Source organism: Anopheles funestus, chromosome 3RL, assembly GCF_943734845.2.
Source record: "Anopheles funestus chromosome 3RL, idAnoFuneDA-416_04, whole genome shotgun sequence".
In the NCBI taxonomy this organism is placed as follows: Eukaryota; Metazoa; Arthropoda; class Insecta; order Diptera; family Culicidae; genus Anopheles; species Anopheles funestus.
In genome coordinates this window covers 78,192,620-78,217,239 of record NC_064599.1, presented here as the reverse complement: position 1 = coordinate 78,217,239, position 24,620 = coordinate 78,192,620, and the positions used below count along the sequence as shown (strand labels likewise).

Genomic DNA, 24,620 nt, shown 5'->3' with positions numbered 1-24,620 from the left:
AATTGCTGACCAAAGAAGACGTTTGCGTAACGTATGGTGCAGCAATACGCCCCCTGTTGTCTGTGGTGCCTTGACCAGGATCTGTGGACAGGATTGTGGTTTACACTGGCATATGTACAGCTTGTGTGTATGTGTGTACACACGAGTTGCAGTAGCCGTTGACGGGAGTTTGCTTTCGGTATCCGTAAGCCTCGATTCGCTCGATAGAACCGGAGCACTCACTCAGGCTTAACACTTTCGACTTTGATGACAAATAAATTCAACCTAAATTGAAGTCAATTGTTTATGTGCGCTTATGAAGTGTGTGCGCAAATATACTCTTTATATACCCCTGCCTTTCACCTCGAGTTGGCGCATTGTGCCTCGAGTATGCCGAACAACCCGTGTGTTGTGGTTCACCCCCCGAAGTCCGGTTCTAAATTGTAACTAGTGTCCTCAACTACCTACCGAATGTGTTCTCCACTGCTGACACGTTCACATTCGGTCGTAACTTTCAGCGTAGCAACTTGTCACTGGAGCAGGTTCTGGACGTGTCTGCTATCCAGCTGCAATTGACTGTTGTTCATTTACATTTGCATGCGATGAGCTTAATAGGGATTGGTCACAGTTGATTCCCTCTCGATTTTCCTCAACAATATGGAGACTGGATTGGAGAATTAGAATTATTTCAGTGATACATTCTTCTTGGGAATTTACCAACCTCGTATGTTTGTTAAATGATTCCAATTGCGCTAAGAATCTAGTCAGTTGTTTCCAGTTCAAAATCAGTTGATATTACTCATTCTGGTAAAGATCTAGTCGAAACACTACGTTGAAGTTATTCATTAATTTTCATCAAACATTTTCCCCAGATTTTTTTTGTTAAAGACTAATTTGTCTTACTTCCAAATCATCAACCAAACACTGTCTGACAATTGCCGGAAACTCTACGCACGCAATGGAGCGCTTAGCTCTTCGTAGTCAACCTCAAACACAGTTGCTTGCACAATAAATTTTCCATACATTAGCTTGACTTTTGGCCGACCCGAGGCGCCTTGCGGTTGCCGAAAATGAGAAAGAAATGGAAATAAATTACAATTCAATTAACGCCAATTGCTACGGTCGCGCTAACCTTCACTTGGAATAGCCCTTGCCCTCTGGAGGTCAGTGGAACTGTGCGGTACATTCATCAAACTGTCACCGACTTAAGTCCTCCCCTCATGAGTAAACACCAAGGGTCAGAAGGAACCTCAAAAACAAAGCCGGGTACCGATACGTAAACAAAATTCGCATAAAATCGTGCACTGTATCAAACAGACCGTTGAAAGCTAATGCCCAAAGGGTGTAGTGATAAGGTTTGTTTGTCAAAACAGGAGAACCTTGTCCCACCTGTCAAGCAAACCACAATTCTGGACGCCAAAAACGGTTACCGTCAATTTGTTTCTATTTAGATCTTGTAGTTAGTGGAATGCTTCATTCAGTCGCTTCGGATTAGGCTAAAACACGCTCAAAAGTAGTGCCAAAATGCTAGGATCGGATAAAACTTCATGAAAGTTGGGACGCAAAACGATTCTTGATTCGATGCATCTACTTTTATATTCCGCGCTTATTCGCCCACGGTTCACGGTTTAATGTAAATCCATTCGCATACATCAAATCAATCACTGTCAATTCGGGGACTACTACTACGCAAAGGGAAACCGGTTCTCATCCTCATCGCTAATCTGATCGGTCCCGCCCAGAACTTAACCTTTCGATTCCGACGGACTCGTCCGTGGACTGTGTTGTGTCAAACGCTTGGTTCCCGCGTAATTGTCTGTCCACTGTCAGACTTTTGGGACAGCAGTGTACGGTGGGCAAAACTTTCAAGATAAAACGGCACTGGGAGTACAGTTTTTGATCCGTTAGACCGGATGGATACGGGCAGCTCAGACACGAATATTAGCCGCTGTCCATTAGTGAGCTTTAGAGCACAGAAATGGGGGGCTCTACAACAAAAATCTGGAGCACAAATCGTTAGTGCTGGAACGGTGGACGGTTGCGCTGCGGACAGTTAAGTGATTTGTGATGCTTTTTTATTGGAGGCATTCAGATCACTTGTACCACAACCGCTAGCTTTCATTTCTCGTACATTTCCTTCAGGCAAAACAGCACTCGTAATTCCTTTCTATGGAGTGCCACTATGGGCTTTTTAAAAAATTAATAAGTTTTTTCGTCTGACCGGAAACTATTACAGCTTCGCTTCAGTCTCGTCGTACACCGATTGACCGGTCTGCTCATACTGGGCTCTTCCTGTTTATGCTCGAGCATTCTTGCGTTTGGTCTTCATCGGTTGGCCTCATCTAAAAAAAAAACAATAAAAAAAGAAAAGAATGAGAGAATAAAGCAGATAGCCCGTTGACTAATAACCACGACACTTTTCCTAACGGGTTTTCATTTAGATTATCATTTCCTTTTTCTCAGTGCTGTACGCGCGTGTTGACAAAGTGATCGTGTCTGTTTTTTCCCACCAAACTCTCTCAGCTGTCTTCGTCCATAGCAGGTTTCTTGTAGTGATGAGAATAACAACTCTTTTTTGTGATTCAAATTAATTTATTTCAATGCCATTTGGTTTAAATATGTTTCTTTTCATTCAAATAATGCTTTAAATAAAAACAATAAAAAAAATTTGAAATTCTAAAAATTTGAAAATTTTTTAAGGCTCTTTTTTGCACCAAGTTTTGCCTATAACTCGGTCGGTATCCAACGGATCGCCAATCTTTAACCTGTGGTCGATAGATGGCACCAATGGCTACATTTTCTTCTTGGACGGCCATGCTCTCAGATGTCTGTGCCAGAAGTTATTCGAGAAACCAAGTTCCATACCCTGTTTGAGAAAATGTAAAATTTTCCTCATTTTTCACCAATGTAGCAAAATTTATAAATGTGATATATTTTAATGGGAATTTGTTGCAATAAGTTTCTTTTCACTCAAATAATGCTTTAAATTAAAAAAAGAGTAAAAAATGAGAAAAAAATTTTCAAAAAATTTTCAACTCGAAAATTTCATAAGGGGTACCCCTTGCCATTTTTTTGAGAAATTTTGCAAAAAAAATTAAATTGATTTATTTTAATGCCAATTGGTTGCAATGAGTTTCTTTTCACTCAAATAATGCTTTAAATAAAAAAAAATAAAAAATAAGAAAAAATGCTATAAATTTGCTAATATCCTAAGCAGAGGCGTATTCAACTCATTTTTGTTTCAACTCACTCGCATATTTTCGAATTATTTCTTCGATTAGATCACCTCCCCGCGACACCTGTCTTTCTATCCCTGCTGTATTGAAGGTGTCTAGATCAGTGTCTGCACTTTCGAAACGGAAGTGGTCGTACTGGGCCGTCAACTTCTTCACCCAGCGTTGTTTATCCGTCAAAATTGCGTCCACCGAGCGTGATCAAGTGTTAATTTATTCATGCAAGCAGCACACTCGTGTGCGCGCGCGCTCGCTCACAAGCCTTCGACCATGTCCAAGCATATGAAATGAGTTTTAATGCGATTGGTAAACATGGAATATCACTTTCCGATAGCTTAATGAGTGTGGTGCGGCTGGCATTGCTAAACCTCGGTTTAACGTGTTTTTTTATGCGTTTGTGGTACAAAGTTTGCTCGTACAAAGTAGTTAACTACTTCATTAAGGAAATGTCTCACATCTAGCGGAAGGTGTTCCGCTACAATAATGTAGAGTGACTGGTTATTTATCAAGGGATGACCTTAATTCGTCTTTAAAATTTTCCCGGAGGTGATTATAGTATGATTCTAGAATACGAAGAACACTTATTGATTCAGTAAACACTAAAAGGAAAGAGGAGTTCCCCCCACGAAAGTGCCACACATCAAACTTACTTGCCCAAATCAGTCAGACTAACTTCTTAATTACAATCCAATTCAAAATCTCAATACATCCTAATTCCATTTAAATTGAGATCCTTAGATGATGTCTTCATTATCAACACCAGCTCCTGTCAAGGCTTAATTATTCATAGCTACTTTCCCATAGACAAATACGATTAAGATATAATAAAGTATAATTCAGGCGTCCAACATCCTTCGCTTCATGTACCTATCTCTTTTAATCCATGTAGAATGGCTCGTTTTGAATTTGGTACCGAACCCTTCGGTGTCATCAAATTATCCCTCGGAGAAAATTATGAGCAATTTATGCCAGTCTGTGTTCTGTGTTCTCCTGTCTTTCACTATAAACCATAAGCTAATTCAAAAGAAATGAATATGGGATAAACCGGGGAACAAGCAAGAAACACACCAAATCGAAAAAAGGGTTCACCAAACATTGGTTTCTTCCGAGTGACCACATGGCACAAGGGACGGGTTATTGCTTCCGGAGGTATAGGTCGTGACCCAGTCACACAGCACGATGCTTCCCGGGTGTATTTCCACTCTTCTTGCCTTTTGGTGCCTTATTTATCGAGCAAAGCTATCCACCAATATCGTCAACCCACACACCTAGCTCTGTTCTAAAACACGACAATGTGAATGAAACCAGCACCATTTAAGGAAGTGGTAAGGCATCAATTTCGTACAAAACCAAATGCGCCCACGTGCAATAAAGACAGCCATGGTGTTAAACAGAGTCTGTTCTTCAGTTGTGGTGAATTCGAGCTGATTGTTTATTGACGCAGTCAATTTAACGGAGCTCCACTTCACGTTGAAGTTGTCATCCTAGAGTTGGGAACGAACGAAACTTCCGTCTACATTAGTTTGACGCGCCGGACGTAACGGTTGTAGCTAGAAGAATTTGAATATTAAATCACCATAGAATACACTGTTAAGTCGGGTTCGTTCGACCCCTCCCTAGAAGTGTTTAACCCACACTCCAGCAAAGAACAGATCGTTAAACGTGCCCGACAGTAGATTAGCTGGATTTTCAACGATAGCGAAAGTCGACCGCAATGTTCCTGGTTTTGTGTCAGCATACATAAAGCCTCACATTTCGGGGCGGAAAGAATGCTATAAAAAGAATCAGACCAAAACTGCTTCACTTCCTTTCTGTCAGGTTGCTGACGTCTGTTGTGTGTATGAATTAGGCTTTATATTGCCTTCATTGATGCACCCTACCCGAATTTTTCATGTCGTACGCAAAAAAAGACGTCTAAAAATGTGCTTGAATACCATAAAAATCTAAAGCTACATTCCGTGACTCTCGGTACCAACACACTGCTGACGAGGAGAATGTTCTGCAGCATATAAAAAAATGTAGACGCAATGAATGAACGTGAAAAAATGTGGAATTATCCTCACCGTACAAAATTAAAACATTTGTCCTGTTTCTTCAAACCAGATTCCTCTCCTGCGTTGTGCTGTCGTGTTTATCTGTTTACACGTTGATCCCTTATCTAATTTTCATTTATTATTTGCTTGCTCTCCTCTGTTTGTCCTCTCTAAAAGCCAACGTTTGACGTCAAAATACCTGATGGGATGCGGTTTATTAGTCTACCACGATCTCTCACTTTACCGAAAAGGTTGAAACATTTTTTACAACCGCTGTAACATTTTTACGCAGGGAGCTAACGCTTATCCCACGTACATCCCCCAGGAGTTGAAGTACACTTACCGGTTTGCCAAAAATAAACCGAAGATTCTGCCGGGCATCCCTTTCGTCGTGGTTACAAAATAAGGGTTCGCGCACAGAGAAAAGTTCAACATAGTTTCTCCCCATTAAAGGCAAACATCCGTTTTGGCACAGTGTGTGCGGAATTTGAAGAGGAATTCTGCTTTGAAAAGACCAGACAACCATGGATCTATCCTACGAAGTGACAGCATGGAACGAACTTTGGTGTTTTAAAACGTTCTGAAGTGCGACATCGGATTCTGTTTCAGTACTTTCTTGCTCTTGCTCCAAAGAAGCAACGGACCGACCAATGTTTGCCGATAGGATGCATTGGGATAAGCTCATGGGAATGGATCTAGAGCTCATGTTCATGTAATGTGGTCCAACGCTTTTGAATATTAATTTCTCACACCTCATCAGAAAATGGTCGTCGTGAGGATTCTGTTACTTCTCGGCCTTTTTATCTCTGTACCGTCATCAACACGGGTCCACTTCGAACTAATCGTTCGTAAGCTCTTTTGCTAGGGAACTGATAGAAAGCACACAATTTGTGTTTATCCAAACAACAACAACAACAAAAAACCGTTCCTAGTGGGTAAATATTATCACGGTCAATATAATTTGATAAATCAGACGATCAACAACTGGTTACGGTTGTGTCATGGCGGCCATTCTCACTCCCTTTCCGGACATATGGAATAAGGCGAGGGAATTATCATATCTCGATCGACTTCATTTTCTCACGATCTTTCTAGAATTCGTATTTGATGAAGGCATGGCATGGCAAAAGTGGGAACCGAAATGCATTATGTCAGTATGTATCGACAGTTTGCTTTGATTTGTAGTACTAGACGACCTGACATTCTCGTCGGCACGATCGATACAGTTGATCAGATGTCAATTTTAATGATCTGTTTGATATTGATAATGGAAAACAAACTATCGGATGTGTATTGAAGCATAATCTTATGAAGCGCGAGGAAATGTTCAAATAACAAAAAATATTTTAAAAAGTATATTCACCTTTCAGATTTAGCCTCCAGAAATACACCAACTAAAGAGTCACGCCGCACTGTGACAGGATTTATGTATCATGCAATTTGTTACTCAACTGATCTTTTTGAATACTGAACTGATTGAAAACAGTACCGTTCAAAGCATCTTACACGGTTTTAACTTTCAGAAGTCAGTGAGCTGAGCACCTCCTGGGCGTTATAAATCATTTAATCGCCCCCAAAAATGACAGCTCCCTTTGAAAGTGGGTGAAAACCTTCCAAAAAGTTACTGGAACACTTTCACGAGAAACGATATGGCTATGCAAAATGTCAGAAATATATAAATACATAAATTAATATCTTCAAAAGTTGAGAAACGAGCGTGAATAACACTACGGGCAAGGAAAGAGCAACTCCTGGTACATTTCTCCATTCGGCAAACATAACGGCTTTCAAAAGCAAACATTGATCGCGTGGGTGGAAGGCATAAATTAAGTATCATTTGTTGTCTTTTTTTTAAACCTTCAGCTTACAGCGAGCAAAAACATGATGTACCGTACCGTTGGGTAAAAGGATAAGTAAATTTAACAATTTCTTATCCTTCCGTTCGGAAATAAATTATCCTTTCTTTTCTGGGAACGTCATACCTTATAGATGGGGTTCGGTTTTTTATGATTGGAGAAAGGTCCTTTCATTGAAATTATTTTCGGATCCCCTTTGCTGTGAAGCCTATCGCCTCGGATCCAATGCAAAGCTAATGGACTCAAATACCTAGCCTTTTTTGTTGCTTTGGTTATTTTTATCGGAATCATCAGTAAACTCACCATGAGCCTAGGATCTCATCCTGTCTACTAAAAGACACCCGGCCATGTAGAGCCTGCAGCTTGAAGCTGGTTTCCGCTGACGTCAGTGACCCATTATTGCGCTATTGAACGACCTTGTGCGACAAGCGTTCGGCAGGAAGTTCCGATAAACCTTTGCCACCTCGATGGCGCCAGCTCGGCTTGTGTGTACATAAATAAACCAGCTCGACCACACCATCATGCAGTGCTGTCAATGGCATGCATAACGCAATCATGCATTTTCTGCCGGTAATGCTCGCTAACAGCAACGACCACCAACTACTACACTCCCTGTAATGTGTTATTGTAATGCATCAGCATGATGCAACTGCAAACTCACTGCACCGTTGTCGAAGTTGATGGTGAAATTGAGGTTAGGCTAATAATGGATGGACATCACTATGCCCTATAGCTGATGGTCTCTCTTTTTCCACGGTGTAAATGGGCAGCAAAACTTCATTTTCTCCCTGCAGAATACATTAATCAGATATTTTAAGATGCACTTTAAATGTGGCCGCCCTCCGTTCACCATTGCGCGGGTAAATGTCATCAAGAATTCTTTGGGTCGTAAATTAATTGAATAGCACCACGCCAGGACTACACGAGCTGTCGTCTACCTTTCGCAGTAGAAGTTGCACGGTAGAGAGAAAACGGTTTGAACTTATCATTCAACTTCAACTTGCTTTGCCAGGCATGAGTCTTTCCTGCAGGCAGATCTAATTAATGCAAGAATTTATTAGTTCACTGCCCGTCACTCGGTCGGCGTGGTGTGGAGTGCAACCTTGATACGCCATCATTTGCCTGTAATTGCAGCGCAACTGCAAATCGCTACTTATCACACTCAAGTGAAATAGCAAACGGGGAACCTCCTTTGCTCTGGACATTCGAAGAATGTTTGCCAGCAGCACCGTCATGAAACGCCCCGTATTCTCAATGACACTCGCTGGCTATTAACAGGAAGGCGTAGCAGTGGCCTCCGTGAGGAAATAATTCCACTTAACCTCAACCACATCCAGCAACGAACGTGTACGGGATGTGTTAAAACGTAATTTTATCACATCATCTATCGATAAACGGATCACTCGGAAATTGCAAAGAATGAGGACGGACCCACATTGAGATGAGCAAACCCATGGAAGCAGTGCACATTAATCTAAAGCGACGATTATGAGACTAACAATCTACAATACGCGGAGAGTGTTCTAAAGTATAATAAAAAAGAAGCACAGCAGTACGATTGCGATTTAGAGCAAGCAGATGCGGCTACGAGTTCGAGACGAAGGATAAGAAATGTGGCTAGCCAAATGACCTCGACCAAATTAAGGTCTATTCGCTTGCAACTAGGTTTCAGTTGCTCTTTTTTTGTGCGCCTTCTACATCTCCAGCAGTAGTATGATGATGTCATAGCACACAGAGCACAAGCGCACGACTCGTACCGGTTTATGGTCCCCTCTCACCTCGGGGACTGCTTATGCACGTTGGGTCTCCGTTTTCCACCACCTTTAAATCTCTAGTTCGGTATAATTCTTATGCACTCCTCACATCTTGTGACCGAGTTGTCGCTTCGAGGACCGCAAAACGATCTGGAACAATATTGGTGCGGCATTTCAATTAATTCAAATGACCGAACCTTCGCACCCCCGGGTTGTATCGAAAAGTAGACGTCATGCAGTATGAAAGAAACATGACTTCCACATGAACTGGTAGAGAGTTGGAAGCGTTGCAGCGTTGCATGCTTTTTGTCGACTTGAAAAGGGGGTTCATTTCCGGACCATTGGTGTCGGCTTCCAGGCGTCGCCGTGAGGTCACACCCAACCTCATCTTCCTGAGCTGGATGTCGACTTCCGGGCGGGGAAAACTATCCCTATCGTGTTCACGCTAGCCGCATACGGTTGCATGCATGACCTCAGCTGGGAATGCATTTCATTTGATTTGCCACCGTACCAGGCCCTACTTCGAAGAATTCCGCTTTGCATTAAACTGAAACCAAACCAATTTGGATCGATGGCTCATTAGCATGTGATGGTGCAGCAAATGAATGGCTTGACGGTTGCTAGATGTTGGCCATTAGGCATCTGTTACCGGTGCTTTAGGGCATCGATTAGAATTCTGTTTGATGCTCATCCGTGATAAGCCTCAGAAAATTCATTCCCATGTTTGTTCTCAATTTTATCCCTCGCCGTAATGCGAGGTCGTTTCGAATCGTACAATCGGCGGTCTTAATTACAATAAACAAACAAGGCAACAGTTGCAACCACCCGGTACAGCAGGACCATGCGAAACAGATGCGATTCCGATGCCATTTCCTCATAGCGCTTTTAGCGCAATTCTATTAGGCAAATAGTTTGCAAAGCGTTTCAATAGAGATCAATTTGCATACCGCACTCCCGAGTTCATGTTAGCCTAGCGGCTTATACCTCTTGGGGTTTCTCGAATTACGCACACCGTTCGTGATCTTCCCGCTAAGCTCACGGCGCAGAGCAATGACTGATTTATTGCCCTATAATTCACATTTTCAACACTACAGCACACTCATCGGTGCCAGCGGGTGGCGCTCGCCGGAACGCTGGTATCTTCGGCTTCCTGCGCACGATTGGGTGCTCAGTTTCCTCCACGCCATCGTCCAATCAATTCGAAACCGAAAGGAAATTGCTTCATATTGCCTTTTACCGGTCGGAAAATCCGTTGAACCTGAACCAACTTCGCCGTGCTTGTGGTTGTTTCTTTTCTGCAAGAACCACGATGTTCTTGGTGCTCAGAATTGTTAGTTCTAGAGACGACCGTATAGGAACCACCTGTAGCTTCTCAGTCTAGCGTCGCAAACCTATCAGTTAGGCACCAATGGTAGCTTGAATGGAACGCGTTTGTGCTGAGGGAAGGCAGGCCGGTAATTACTACTCATACGAACTCCAACAACTAATGATTAATCTTTCCATCTCATTCTTCACCATTTTTCTCTCGTTTCAGAATTCCGCCCGATCCGAGCCGGGCTCTGGTGCGCCGTCGTTCTGTATGCGGTAATCCTATTCAGCGATCAACTGCGGGGTTGTTTCACGGTGCGTAGTTCATTCGTGCGTGGATTTCAATTCGAAACAGTCGGCTTGCTCTGGTGTAAACGAAATTGTGCGGTTAATAGCTTGCGAATTTTTGCCTCCATCGTCCGTTACGAGTTCTAACGAGCATGCAGTGAAAATATTATGCGTGTGATTTGAACGTGAGGGTCTGTGTTTTGTGTTTTAGTAAAAAAAATAATAACCACCAATTGAAGTTAGTTTCTTGGGCTGACAAGTGTGTGCAGTGTTAAAAGCAATTCTTCAACAGACAGGTGCCCTTTAACAAGCCCTGTTTAACACGTACCCCAAAACACCAAAACATATGTGAGTGTCTTGCGTTTTGAAGAAAACCGAAAACAAACGCCACCATTATACCCATCGTAGTGTTGCTGCCGGCATTTGTGTTACGCATCAACGCCCGCTCCAAGGCATCGCCGCAACACCCGGCCACTCGATTTCCCGCGCGTCTAATGACGCGACGGCTTCACGCAACGAGCGGAACGCGATCAAACTGAAGTGAGTATGGTCATAAATGTGACTCGTCGTAGCTTTAATTTATTCGTCGTCACCATCAGTCCCGACCGCGACACGTGGCGGGTACCCTTCAACTGCTGGCGAGAACCAATTACAAGATTGCTTTAGAAATGCAGTCGACGATAGTATAGCAAACGATGAACGTTTAAAAATCGCTTCAAAAACAGTCGGTAAACTATACTCTCTACCATAATCCGAGTGCACCCATGATGACGCTTATCCGTTTAGAATCCTGTTGGAAAAAAACAGGCGGACGCAGCTGTGAAGGAAGATTTAGCATTATCCCAACGGATGGCTTCTTTTCGTCTATTCTTTTCCCACTTGACATTCTCCACTTGAGAATGGTACCGTCGCATGCAACGCTGGTTGTGAAAGTTGTACGGTACCTTATGCTCAATGTTCGACCTCTCCCTAAACACTCTTTTAATAATGATAAAACGTTACGATAAGTGGAAGCCACTTTTCACAGTTGCCTGTGTGCTCTCTTTTATCCATGGCGTTTGGTACAACTTTCCAGACGTTTACGGCGACGACTCACGAAGCCATCCAACGGTAACGGATCCTAGACAACTGAACGGGTCCTATTGTACGTGTCGCTTTTTTCTGCCTCTATTCTTGCCACCACCATCGTTACCTTTATCGCCTTAACTGTTACAGTTAATCACAGCTCTCTCGCTTCGCTATCCAATGTAACCATATGACGACTCAGCATCTGCCATGACTAAGTTTTACATCAAAATTGATTTATGCTCGTCTCGACCTGGACGTAGACTACAACTTTCAGACAGATCCCAACAGGATCCACAATGCAGGATCCTTCCTATCCTGTTCAATTAACGACACCCGAGTGCTCCGGGACACCGGAAACTTGCTTTTGCAACAAATGAGCGGGAAGAACCAATTTAAATTCGATTCCAGCCGAATAAATCACTTACCAACCGGGAGCGGCACTAAAAACCCGATCCCGGAACCGAAAATAAACACAACACACAAAACCACAATTCTGACCGTACAGCTACGGGCGAATGGTACAGAGGAAACGGAAATCGTATGCATCCGCCTTTCTTCCGGGAGGCTTCCATCCGACCGGTTACGAGACGAGGTGTAAGTTGATTAGAAACTTTTGCTTGTTGGAGAATGTTTTGAGTAATACAGCTCCAGGATGCAAACGAGTCCAAGGTCAATAGAATTAAGGGTGTGATGGATGGATGGTTGGTGGCTTTAGCCATTTTTAGACATCACAACGGATACCACACTGCAACATCATATTGCTTTGCTGAGGATGGTTTTGGTTGTCATATGTTTTGAGGAAAACTCACAGTTACAGATGCTTAAGTCTCGCTTTGTGTGTCTGTAACAGATGGCATAGAATTAAAGCCAAGTGTTTGTGGACGGGAAACTAATCCGATTTCTCGCAACACCTAATTGCCGCAATCTTGATTCTTCCGGCATTCATCTCACCAAGACATCAACTTGCGCTGAGACGTCTTAGGAAATCCGTCCTTAAATGGATCATTAATAAAAAGACAAATGTACGTAGGGATCCCTGTGTTCTCGGTCTTTCATTCCCGGCTGCTTGTTGGCGCGCGTTACAAAATGCTTGATTGCCTCAATTTGCTAAAGGGAATGATAGCAAACCATTATTATGATGCAGCGCGCGCGCGAGACCATCACTGTTCATGGCGGTAAAACATAAAAGATAAAATAAAAGAATTTATTAAATGATCAGTGCTCGCTATTGCTTTCACAACAATGGGTGACATCGAGTTGACCACAGTGCCATGGTGCCACAAGAACACCCGAGAACAAAAGCTTCAAAAACACGATTAACCCCCTCACAGGGTATTTCCTTTCACCGGGTTACATTTTAAAATGCTCTCTCCACATGTTTTGCTGGAATCCAACGTACATACAAAAACATACTGAAAAATTCAACAAATGTCCATTAATCCAAAGGATTGTAGGGGGTTGTATGCTGATTCCACTTGAAATGTCAACCGATGAAATTATGAGCCAGGAAAAATGCTGGTAAAGATTTACGGTCCTTGGTCACGACCAGACGGGCTGAGCTGTCCGTTCGTTTTGTTGATTGGTGGTCGACTGGTCAGGATTGCTTGTCAAGCATCGCTGAACGCTCCATGCCAGTGTTATATCCATAATTCAAACGAGAGACCCGTATTCAGGGTGAGAGTATGTTTTTTTTTGTTGCGGAAAATCCCTGTAAATGGCATCAAAACACGGTGGAACGAGATTTGATAGTCGCGTTGGTTATTAATAGACTTATCAATCGAATGTTTTTGACGCTTTGTTTACAGGATGGTTGTATTGTTTGGAATTCAGATTCTACATAGGTTATAACCCTTCCGAGAGCATTTACTGACCAATCAAAAGTCCATTCCAGCTTTATGGAATGGAAACAAGATACTCCCAGCCTTGAAATGCCCACACAGTGAGAACATTTCAACACTCTGTTGTGTAAAGTAGACACTTGATGTACGTACGGAACTGATGTAACCCTAGAGCATCTCCGTTCAAACCCTGAACAACTACGATTGAAGCAAACGGGAACAAAGAGACTGTGAATGAAATATGATCGGGTGTTGCTTTCAAAACCTCATCCATAATATCCATCGACAAAAAAGGCCCTCAAAACTCGACGGTTTTAACTGGTCATCCATTTCTATTTGCTTTCTCCCGAGAATAGCGCCTAAATCACCTAAACACGGAACGCGTGACCGGGACGAATCGCCCGAGCTCTTTCTACTGTTACAGCAGCTGCCCGTCGTTAGTAGGAAAGCATAATGTATTTCTTATGCATACGAACCTCATGCCATGGTTCCGTCCCATTCGAACAAACGGATGCATTTTGTGTGCAAACCGTGTGTTTGCTTTTGCACTTAGGCATGCGTTCGACCCAGCTTAACACCGGCATAGCGCATAGTAGTAAAAATTAATTTTCAAATTTCAATTACAAGTTCAAACATTATGTTTCGGTTGCCTTGCTTCACAATATACGGTAAGCCTCAGCGGACGCTCATATTGAAAATAGTGGCTCATTTCCTTCACTGTTTACTTTTCACACTATCGACAACCTCAATAGGCGGATTACATTTCCTTCACTGCCGTCCACAAGCCCTGCAGAGGAAACATGAACCCCTAACCCATTACGTCCAAACAGATATGGCGGTGGGTTCAGCACAAAGACCCACGGCTTTAACATTAACCCCCGGTCCGCTATGACGGTGTCCGACATTTTACTAAAATCGGAAAATAAAACCCTCCATTCTTTTGATATGAAATTTGATTCCTTCACTGAACGGCCGGTTAGAAGCAGCAAGGGAAACAGCAGCATAACGTATCCCGTGCCTCGAGGGCGAAGCTTAATTGCGTCCTCCATCCAGACCTACCGTACTCTTTCACCACGTACAGCAGTTGCAGAAGCAGCCGCAGGGTAAATGAAGAGAAAATTAAATAGTTCCTGACTCGTCGGAATCGCTGCAACTGACCATAACCCGGCGTCAGGCGTGTGGCACGCGTACATTCTTCGGCTTAACGGGGCACGTTTGCACCGAATTCATACCGTGTGGTACCCCTTGCGTTTGCGTGGTTCGAGACCGCCCGGTGCTACTACGGCCGGAACTTCCGTCCAAAATGTTGTTCCCGCAACGCTGGTCCAAGGACGCATTAGTAGATTTCGTTTGATTTATTCCCCCGCATTCGGAATGGCTGAAAGGCCATTGCAGGCAAACGAAACACTGTCGTCATACGGTTAGAATTCGGATTGGAACGGTACTGGGATTTTTGGACAGTTCCGGCTCGAGGGACGAACTAATTCAATTAGACAAGTTAGAACTAAATTGGGCGCGTTATGTCGGGTGAGTTAAATAATGTGCTTGTACCACCGGTGCAGTCCTGACCTTTGTCCACTGTGTTTCAAAGCTCTGCACCAACGGGGAAAGGAAAACGCACAACAGGAGAAACGTTAACGCACCAGGGGGTGTGAAAATGATGAGCAGCAACGACGTAACCAGGGTGCCGAATTTTATTGCATTAGATTTCATAATGAGGTATGTCCTGGTACCGAAATATCCGCAGGCCAGATGTTCGCGATGAGGACGCCATAACGAAATGAATTTACTGTGCTAGCAACATATGTGTTTTCACCTAATTTGTGGACAATAAATATTGCTACCTAATTGTTTTGGGCCAACTATTTCGAAAGGTCTTCGTACTGTTTTGATAGATCATGTATAGAAGCTGACCGAAGGGTACATCAACAATGAACTACTCTAACACGTGTATCGGATTAACCACAAATTATGCATCTTCTATTTGACCTTCTATAACCCACCAGAGATGTCCTGTTCCATATATCACATGTACCATAAATACAACACACGGAACATGTCTCGAGCTTATTAATATGCTATCGTCCCCGACAGAGCACCCATGTGACCTACTATCAGGGGTGGGAAAGACAACTCCCTACCAAAAAAAAGCGTCCGATTCATCATAATCGTGAAATGGAAAAAATATGGACCACAAATCATTCCCTGTCCATATCTACACATCACGACGTTTATATGCATGGTTTCGATCGAAACTCCCGTCCCTTCAGTTGGGGAACGCATCATTAGCATATCAATTTGTTGAACAAGGGATTTTATCTGCAGCATTCATTTCTCTTTCACTCGGAGATTTATGACGCCTTTGCAACTTCGGCAGCAGTTGGGTTCGTTTCGTTGTGCGTGTATGCCAACGTATCCATCAAAAAATGCCGTTCATCGACAAGCGAATCGATCTCCTCTTTTGCTGGTCACAGTTTTCTTAAACGCTTCTCCATAAATGGCGCCGATCATCGAGAAGAAAACATGCTCTTCAACTCCAGTCTAGTCGATTGTTTTCGTAAAAGATATTAAAAGCACTTGGAAGAGAAATTTGGACATTGCGCTACCGCATAAACCTCCCACTAGCATCGCTTCCGGCTACAGATCTCATCAACGAGCTCCTCAATCCAATGCATCCGGCTTTTACGAAGCTCCCGCCAAACCTTCCGTTGCCCTTTGATGCTACGAAAACGTTCCTCGGCAATTTCCGAATATGGTCGGAGACTTGCGTTATACGGCACGTAATCCATTAGTTCTGGTTGGGGCGCCGGGTCAAACAGGAGGTCACGCATCGCAACCTTAGTTTTGCGAGATGTCGGTGTCTGAATGGAGTGGATAATCTTTTTCGGGTGAGCGATAGCTTCTCTCCGGAGCCTATCCGTTTGTGGCTTGCCATCCAGAAGACGTCCCTGGACGTATAGTCGAATTGGACTCTGGTCACATTTCTGCACTAGCACCGGAATTCGCGGCACCATGACTTTTGGTAACTTCAACTTTTCGATCTTGGTGCTGTGAGCTATCCAGTGGCCCCATTCCTCCCGGGTCATACAGGTGTGATAAACCAATGGTTCATTTCGTTTGTTTTGTTCGTCCTCCTCCCGTACCTCTTCGTCTTCCGAATCATCAGGATGTACACCGAAGTCAGCCAAACGATATCGTTTCACTTCGAGCTTCGCCTCAGGAAGTTCCTTTGGGGTGTTTGCATTGCGAAAGTAATCCTCCACAAGCAACGCTTCATCTCGAAGTTTTCTCCTATCCTCCATAATTTGAGCCTTATACGCTGCGAACTGTTTCACGGATGTCGGATACTTACGAACCGTACGGTGTTGAAGTTGGTTTAGTTCTTCCAACCGGTTTCTGAGCGCCTCGCGGAATTGGGCTTTGGCTTCGTTCCGGATGTCAGGCTCCGGGTATTCCGATTCGTATTTTTCCGCATCGAATGGTGCTGGAGGTTTCTGACGTTCTCGTTCGGCATCCTCTAGTTGCTGTCTAACCCGGTCAAACTTGTGCAGGTATCGAGATCTCATTCGTTGCAAGAACTGTTCCTGCGCTTCAACGACAGGGATTTTGTCATTTCTATGCATTATTGTAGGCGGCAGATAAGACGCAACTGAACTGGATCGCACTTGGTGAGGAGCGTCAACAATTTCGAGATCTACACTGCCATTTTTCATCTCCAACCCATCCGGCAATTCGTCCAGTACTGCTTCACTATCATCTGACTCACTAGTTGGATCTTCTTTCTCCGAAGTTGGTTCACGGTTGAAGTACTCTCGAAACAATTCACTTCTAAGCAATCCCCTTCTAGCGCGGAAAAATGCCTTACAGCACTCTCTCGATACAATTCTTCTGTCAGCAACTTTCTCGACTTCTTCCAGCTTCTCCTCCAGTGTACTATCCCGCGAGCTCACATTATCCGCCACAATAACATCCTCCACACAATCCTCAAGTGTTCGCGGTACTTCCGCCGGGCAAACACTCTTAATGTTGCGCTTGTGAAACACTTCCTCAATAGGCGTTCGCCTAGCGAATGGGTTTGCGGTGGTACATTTTCGTGGCTTCACATTGAGCCCTTCGAAGTTGGATAAATACCCTGGAAGATCTCGGTAAGGGTGTTCGTAGTTTTTCCTTTCATACGGTCGGCGAACGTCAAACTGTTCCTTATCCCATTTCAACTTCGGAACTTCCGTTGGAAATGATCGAATATCTTCATTTGGGACCGGCCGTTTGGTTTCGATTGAATGTGTTCCGTCATCATTCAAATCGGTACTGTTGGAACGGAAATTTATTGGATATGAATCGGTCAAAGCTACAATTGGTGATGATGATGCCATCACCGACGCCTACTGTGAACTGCCAACTTCCAACAATAATTCCACCTTGCTTTGTATGGCCTTCTATGTAGAAATAAAAACTATGATGCTTTCTATCCTATTTCACTTCGTTCATTCGCACTTCGCGTATTCACAAAATATAAAATCAAGCCTTAAGCGAATGCCGGTTAACTACAGCGAAAAAAAAACTGTTGAATGTTTAATGAGCGTCACAATATGACATAAATTATGGCTCCAACTAAAGATGTACAGACGCGCGTCCAAAACCATCTACCAATGAGATGCTTTGTTGTACGTCATGTGTAACGCGTCCCAAACACCCATGGCAACCACAAAGCTCCGACATTAGGTCGCACAGGTGGCATGAAGCGACAAATTATGCACGGCAATGTGCCGGTTCTTCCTGTCCTTTCTATTTCATACACGTTTTGCCGGTAATTCTTTCACGATTGCAAGATAGACACACATGACACATGATCCGGAATTAACCGGTAGCTTAACGAGTAATCGTACCCCTTTAGCCTGGGCACGCTTGTTTAAAGGGCATCCACAACAATCTTGCGATGAGCATAATACCGACCAACGGTCGCTCTTAACGGTGCAAAGGGTGTCAGTCAAAGTATCCAACCATGGGTGAAGTCTTCAAAGCAACCGAAGAATGTCAAAACTCCAACGTTTCGAAACGATTACTCCACTAGAATGTCTATCGGTGCAGCAGGCGTACTCGGCAGTGATATTCAGAGTGCTCAGTTATGGTGCTTATTAATTAAGACCATAGTCGGGCCATGTGTCGTAAAAAAGCAAACCATCACCCAGAACCACCAGAGAGTCTGTGACATATGAGCTACGCCAAGGGCAGCTTTCAAAATGTCGTAGATAGTAGATGGAAACAAGAGCGTCAATAGAGACCCCCCGATAGAAGCATTAAATCCGCACAATATTTTACCCATTCCAGAGGAAGAATGGTGCACGGGAACGGGGACGGCATAACAGCATGCCGCAGACAATATGGGACCAGAAATATGCAAAACTGCCAACCTCAATCGGACGGTTTTTTTGTGAGACTTCGTGGTGGAGGACACCAGCGTTTTTGTCCGACGTCGAGACACTTTTTGTTGAGCTTCAAACGAACTCGTGTCGATCCAGACATGCAAAAACCACACGACCAATACGCACCGGGATTGTGACACGACAACGACAGCTTTACTCGACGTACGTTATTGGATTGAAATTTCGGATTGACTTAAAATCCCAAAAAACCAAAACCGGTCCACATATATTCTCTGATCACATGCAGGTACTTCGAGCACGATGTTACTGGAACGGCTGGAACGAGTACTTAACAACGTTTGCTTGCGAGTGCTCCTGTTTTATGGCTCCCAGTGCAACCGTTGGCAACAGCGGCATTTTTGGATTGTGCACTTTTGTACAAGTGGAGCGTGCAAAGAATCTTAATCGAAAGCCCCAAACTTCCACCGTTTTGCAATGAGGAGGATTAAAGCGAGTGCGATGCCCCGCGGGATGGTACTTAAATTCGTTGATGCGTTCATTTTTTGGATTCAATTTTTCGAGCGTAGGAGTTGCTATCTTCCTTCTGGTGAAATCTGGTTATATTTCCTATGTGTTGACCGTACTTCTTCTCCTCAAAATATGCTTCTGTGGACTGAACGGTGCGCCCCGTTAACATATCCGGCGGTATATCTTGATTAACGTTACGAGCGAAACACATCATAACGATGAACAAAGTACAGGTTTTACGGGGTTCTTCTTTCGGGTGTCACAGCCAAAATATCAGGTCTAGATTTTCTTATCTCCTAAAGGAGTAAATATTGTCCACCAAAGTCAACGTTGTGCAGAAACTCTTCATAATCGCCAACCGCTCTAAATGCCTTAATTTGTACGTATTTATGTGGACACTGATTCAAAACGGTTCTCGGTAGTTTAAAAATCCCCCAACACCGTTCAGTTTATGGAAGACCTGTTTATCAAGAATATGCTTATGGTCAACGGCCGTCCACCTTCAGCTGTTCCTCCAATCCAATATGAATTATGTATGCAAATATTAACTCAGCAGAGAAATCTTGTGTTCTTCGCAATTCTTGTTCTTGTTGGCAATTTTTAAATCTAGAGTTTAAGATAAGATTGTTTGGACCATTCAGCGCTATAGAACGTGGCATGTCAGGGACGCTGACGTATAGATGAGATAAATTTAATAATAATGCGACCTTGGGTGGAAATTGAATTCCGCTTGCAGCTTAACTCGTGCCATCAATGACGTAAGTTCTTCACTGCATACGAGATTGAAGGCGCCACGGATAACACATCAGCTCAGACGCACGTGCACGCAGGAATCTGGCTGCTGTAGCAAAGCTTCTCCAACCGAGTGACATTGAGATGATGTCAGACGTACGACTCGATCATGTAGCCATGTTGACAACATGTCGAACTGCTTAAGCTCATCAAGATTCGTATCGAATGTTATCCAAAACTGTGTTCTCCGTCTTGTATTCTTTGTCCTGTTTTGTAGACGATAAAAAGTGGTCTAGTTGTCGCCCTTGAAAAGAGATGCCGGTTACATTTCTTAATGAACTTTCTCTTTTGCTTGGATACCATCATCAATTCTTACGGCACGTGCTACATCCGTGCTACCATCTTCCAGCATTTTAACACCCACAGAAAGACTAACCCGCACACCTTGAAAGTAAATTCAATTCCACCAGGATAATCATCGTTCAGTGGTGCCGGTGTAGTACGTATTCTTCCTTTTCCAAAATTGTCATCAGCGGGGTGATCAAATATTTGACACCTTTCGACTCGGCAAACTTCCGAGCAAAGAAATTTCGTGCCGCTTGCCCTAGGAACCGTCTATCCCGTGGTTAAACTGTTAGAACCCTTTTTCTTTCGTTAGGATCTTTTTCGTTTTTGTATGGAATTTGAGATGGTGACAAGCAGAACGAAAAACTTGCAACAACATTTGTAAGAACCTTTTCTCGACCTAAATCATCATGGTGACTTCGTAGCGTAAACTTTTCAAGTAATGAAATTGAAAGAATTCTTTGGTCGCGGAAAGAAAGTTTGGTTTGAACATTTTCTTTTATTGTTACAGGTGTCGCGATTAAGGGATAGAAAACAATGAAAATTACTGTTTAAAATATTTCACTTAATAGGAAAAACATACGTTTAATTCAAGTAAATAGAGTAAACTTGGTATCTACGTACTAGTTCATCTTCAAATGCTTGAAATCGTTGTTCGAATGAAGAAAACACTTCCGCTTTGATAAAACACTTAACTTCTCGTATGCTTTTTACTGTTCCGTTTGTAATTTATATCCTTTTCGGATATAATGTCTCACTTCAGCTTCCATCTTTGGCGGGCAAAATTCCCACACTAGTGCTATATATTTATCGTTTGCTTTTTTATCAGTCTCCTTCTGCGTTATGTTCGTATACAGAACACCAAACCGAAGTAATATAAATCCTTGAAGCCCTTTTTCATCCTGTGGTCTGGTTTGTTTTTCCTGTTGCACCAGATCACGGTGCCAGACGAGTGAAAAATGAGCTTTCATTGGGGACGATTTTTGAGTTTATCGTTTTCCGTTGTGGCGCGCCGTCGAAACGACAGTTTGATGGAAGCGTACTTATTTTGTGTCATTTTACGTGGAGTGATTCATTGATTCGCTCGCGGCACTCTTCCTGTGCAAGCTGGGTAGGTCGTATCGCTTTACAAACTCTGGAAGAAATGGTCACAAAAACCGAACAAACGACAAATGCGCCATACAATGTGACTATCGTTTTAACGAGCTCTGTTTTCTTCTTCGCGGCAAAGTTTCACAATTGAGGGGCGGATATGTTGTGGTAAGTGGTATTTAATATTTCTCTCCCTTCAGCTGCTTTCCAAACGGAGAAATCCTCACTTAAAGCGAATAAATTGTAATAAAAAAAACACACAAACATTTCAGAACAGTTTATCTTTTGTAACGTATTTTGAAATTGTTCTTTAACCTCCTTAAAAGCTTAATATCGCTCGCGTCTTATCGTTCAGTTGTTTGTTGTGTGATTTTGAAACATTTCCCTTCCAAAAACACAGTGCATGCAAGGGAAAACTCGTCACTAGCAGACAATCCAAACCGAGAAGAACTTATCTCGCGTTAGGCTGTTTGTCAACATAAACTTTATTAAGTAAACTGAACGCGCATTCGCCTCTTTAAAAAAATGCAACGAAGTAGAAACATTGCCACACATTCCACATGGCTGCTTTATGGAGACAGAACCTCCTTCCAAGGTGCAAACAACGCACCTCGTCAAGCAAACAGACCATTTCTTGTGCACCGGACAAACATCCCGAACATCCCCAAGCTACAGACACGCTAACGAAAAAAAAGCAACTCCACATTCCAACATATTGCTGTCGACGGAAAGTGCAGCAAAAGATAAAAGAAGCGCAAACACAAACACATTCCCAGATGCAGATCCTTCCCTTTGTTGAATTGCAATAAAACTGGGACGCTTTGGATGACGTCTTTCTTTTTGCACCGTGCTTCGTGACCAAGATTGCAAGGTTTTGATGATTTATGATATCATGTGCATTCCTTTTTGCCGGAAAGGTTGCTTCTCCAAATGCCATTGGAGCAATCGATTTGCGCATTTTTTCGGGCCGAATTAAGGGAAAAAATGGGACATTTATTACATTTGTAATGTGAAGGAAGAGTTTTAAGAGGATTTATCTGTAATTGGAATGTTTTGTTATTTTAAGTTAATACAGCCTAAAAGTATGCAATGCGAGGTGCAAAGTTAGCAGTTTAAAACCATTTTTAATTTAAATTATTGGCTATCGACCCTAATTCCTTTCACTTAACGGGATTTTGTTCATAAATTTTCATCAATAAAATGATTCATTAAAACCGGCTAAAGAACCTAATAAATCATTCCTTCACAACTCCATTGTCCACAACCGTTTCATCCTTCGCAGTGCAATTAAATGCATTCGCCATGGGGATATTGCTTGGAACGAGGATGCATTCCACGCTGCATTTACCCGCGGCAATTGTTTGTAAGTTTTCGTTAAAAAAACACACACAATACCGTGGCATTATAGCACAAACAAACACACACGGCTCTATCGGACACAAAAGCGACTCAAGTGCATCCTTCCATTTCTGTTACCTGACCAAACCTGAGCGGTTTAGTTTTCGAGGCTCAGTGCCATCTTCCCCATTTTAAAACCATTTCCTAAAGATCTTCACGTCCGATTATATGGCGCATTTTGTTCTACGTTTGTTGTCCACTTTTCGTCACCTGATCCCCGTCTCTGGTCCGGATTGCTGCTTCCGTACGGTTCCGGTCGACGGTTGTTTTTGCGAATATCCGTTCCAGTACTGCACAGCACCGTTCAGAGGGTAGCTTTTTCCAGACAAAACCCTCACCAACCGGTGTATCAGTTGGCAATCGCCGAGTGTGGCGAAATATCAGCCGCCAGAAGCTTCACGCTCTGGTGGAAAATGAGTCCGTCATGGTTTCATTCTTATTCAAAATTTGATTTAATCTTGTGTTTTTGCACACCCGGCCACAAGCCGTAGTTGACTGTTTGTGGTGGTCAAATTGAAAACATGTCTTCTTGCTGTAGAGCGAATATTTTACCGGAAACATTAAGATTAGTGGACGCTTGTGAACGTTCAAGATCGGTTGAGTGGATCTTTCGGCCGATATAAAACAGACAAACAATAAGTTCTTTAACACTTTGCCTCAGTAAAGTGCGACGGTATGTGCTTGAAAAGCATGAAATGTTTTCCCTTCCTATTCTTTCAAGGACTTCCTAACAATAATATTTTATTTGTTGGTCATTAGCAGCTATGACACACTACCTCCATATGTGGACAAAAAGTCATTTTTCACACTTCATTTCTTTCTCATGTAAATTACCATATTTGAATAGGTTGATTTGTGTAGCGATTTAGTGTGGAATAATATTTGCTTAATTTACATTTTTCTGTTGCCTTTTTTTGCTCATAATTCGAAACAATTATACATGTTTTACGTTCAACCTTCCTTGACAGTTCGGTTGAGTACTTTCGTATTCATTGTGCGTCCGGAACATGGCAACGGAATTGAAAAAAGAAAACAAAAGCCCTCCCAATAATTAGACGGTTCGCTAAACGATCGTTACTGATTTTGGGGAGAGAAAACGATGATGTCTCGTTATGCTTTTTTGGAGCAGCTAAATAATCCCCTAAACTGTAAGGGTAATCATACGCGCTAACTAACTTGTCGGGTTGATTGTTTTCATCATGTTACGTCACGCACACAAAAGCGGTAAATTTATGCGGTTACAAAGGATTTTTGGGGTCTTTCGTCGCTTCATCGAACATGGTCGGCATGTACTTGAATTTACATCTTCAAAAATACACCTTTTTTGCAATAAGGTTTCACTTATTATTCATTAGCTGACCCGTTGATTGCGGTTGAAAGGGCCTTTCGTCACGTCTTATCGTTGTTCGTGCGGTTTTCTTCGCGGTGATTTATGTGGATACGGACAGGGCAGTTTACAGTGGCGCGTATTACTCATCCACTTGTATGCTTTGTAGTAATTCCGCTGTATGGTGGATTTGGGAAGCATGGAAAACAATCACGTACACGCAAGTAGTACAGGAGGCGAAACATTCTCATCGCCGACGTCAGTCAACGCCAAATGCCCTGTTTGATGACTGACATGGTGACAGATTCATCGCTTCTCCGAGACGGTTGCTAGCTTTTGTAATAAATCGGGCGTAAAAATGTGTTTAGTAAACATGTTAAACGGATCGATGGAATTTAAAGTCATAATATAATAAGATTTAATGGTATAGAAGCCGAAGGAAAGACATTCTGTTGCTGCTCTTTTAGCAATTAATGCA

The 24,620-nt window shown here is 42.9% G+C and overlaps 1 protein-coding gene across 3 annotated transcripts in view; it reads left to right on the top strand.

Annotated features, from left to right (window-relative positions):
* LOC125770887 (protein unzipped-like) overlaps positions 1 to 24,620 on the top strand; it is a 57,338-nt gene that overhangs the window by 20,689 nt on the left and 12,029 nt on the right. For all 3 annotated transcript variants that reach the window (XM_049440939.1, XM_049440938.1, XM_049440941.1), the window contains one exon: positions 10,390 to 10,991. The gene's annotated coding sequence lies outside the window, so the exon portion shown is untranslated. The remainder of the gene's footprint in view (positions 1 to 10,389; positions 10,992 to 24,620) is intronic.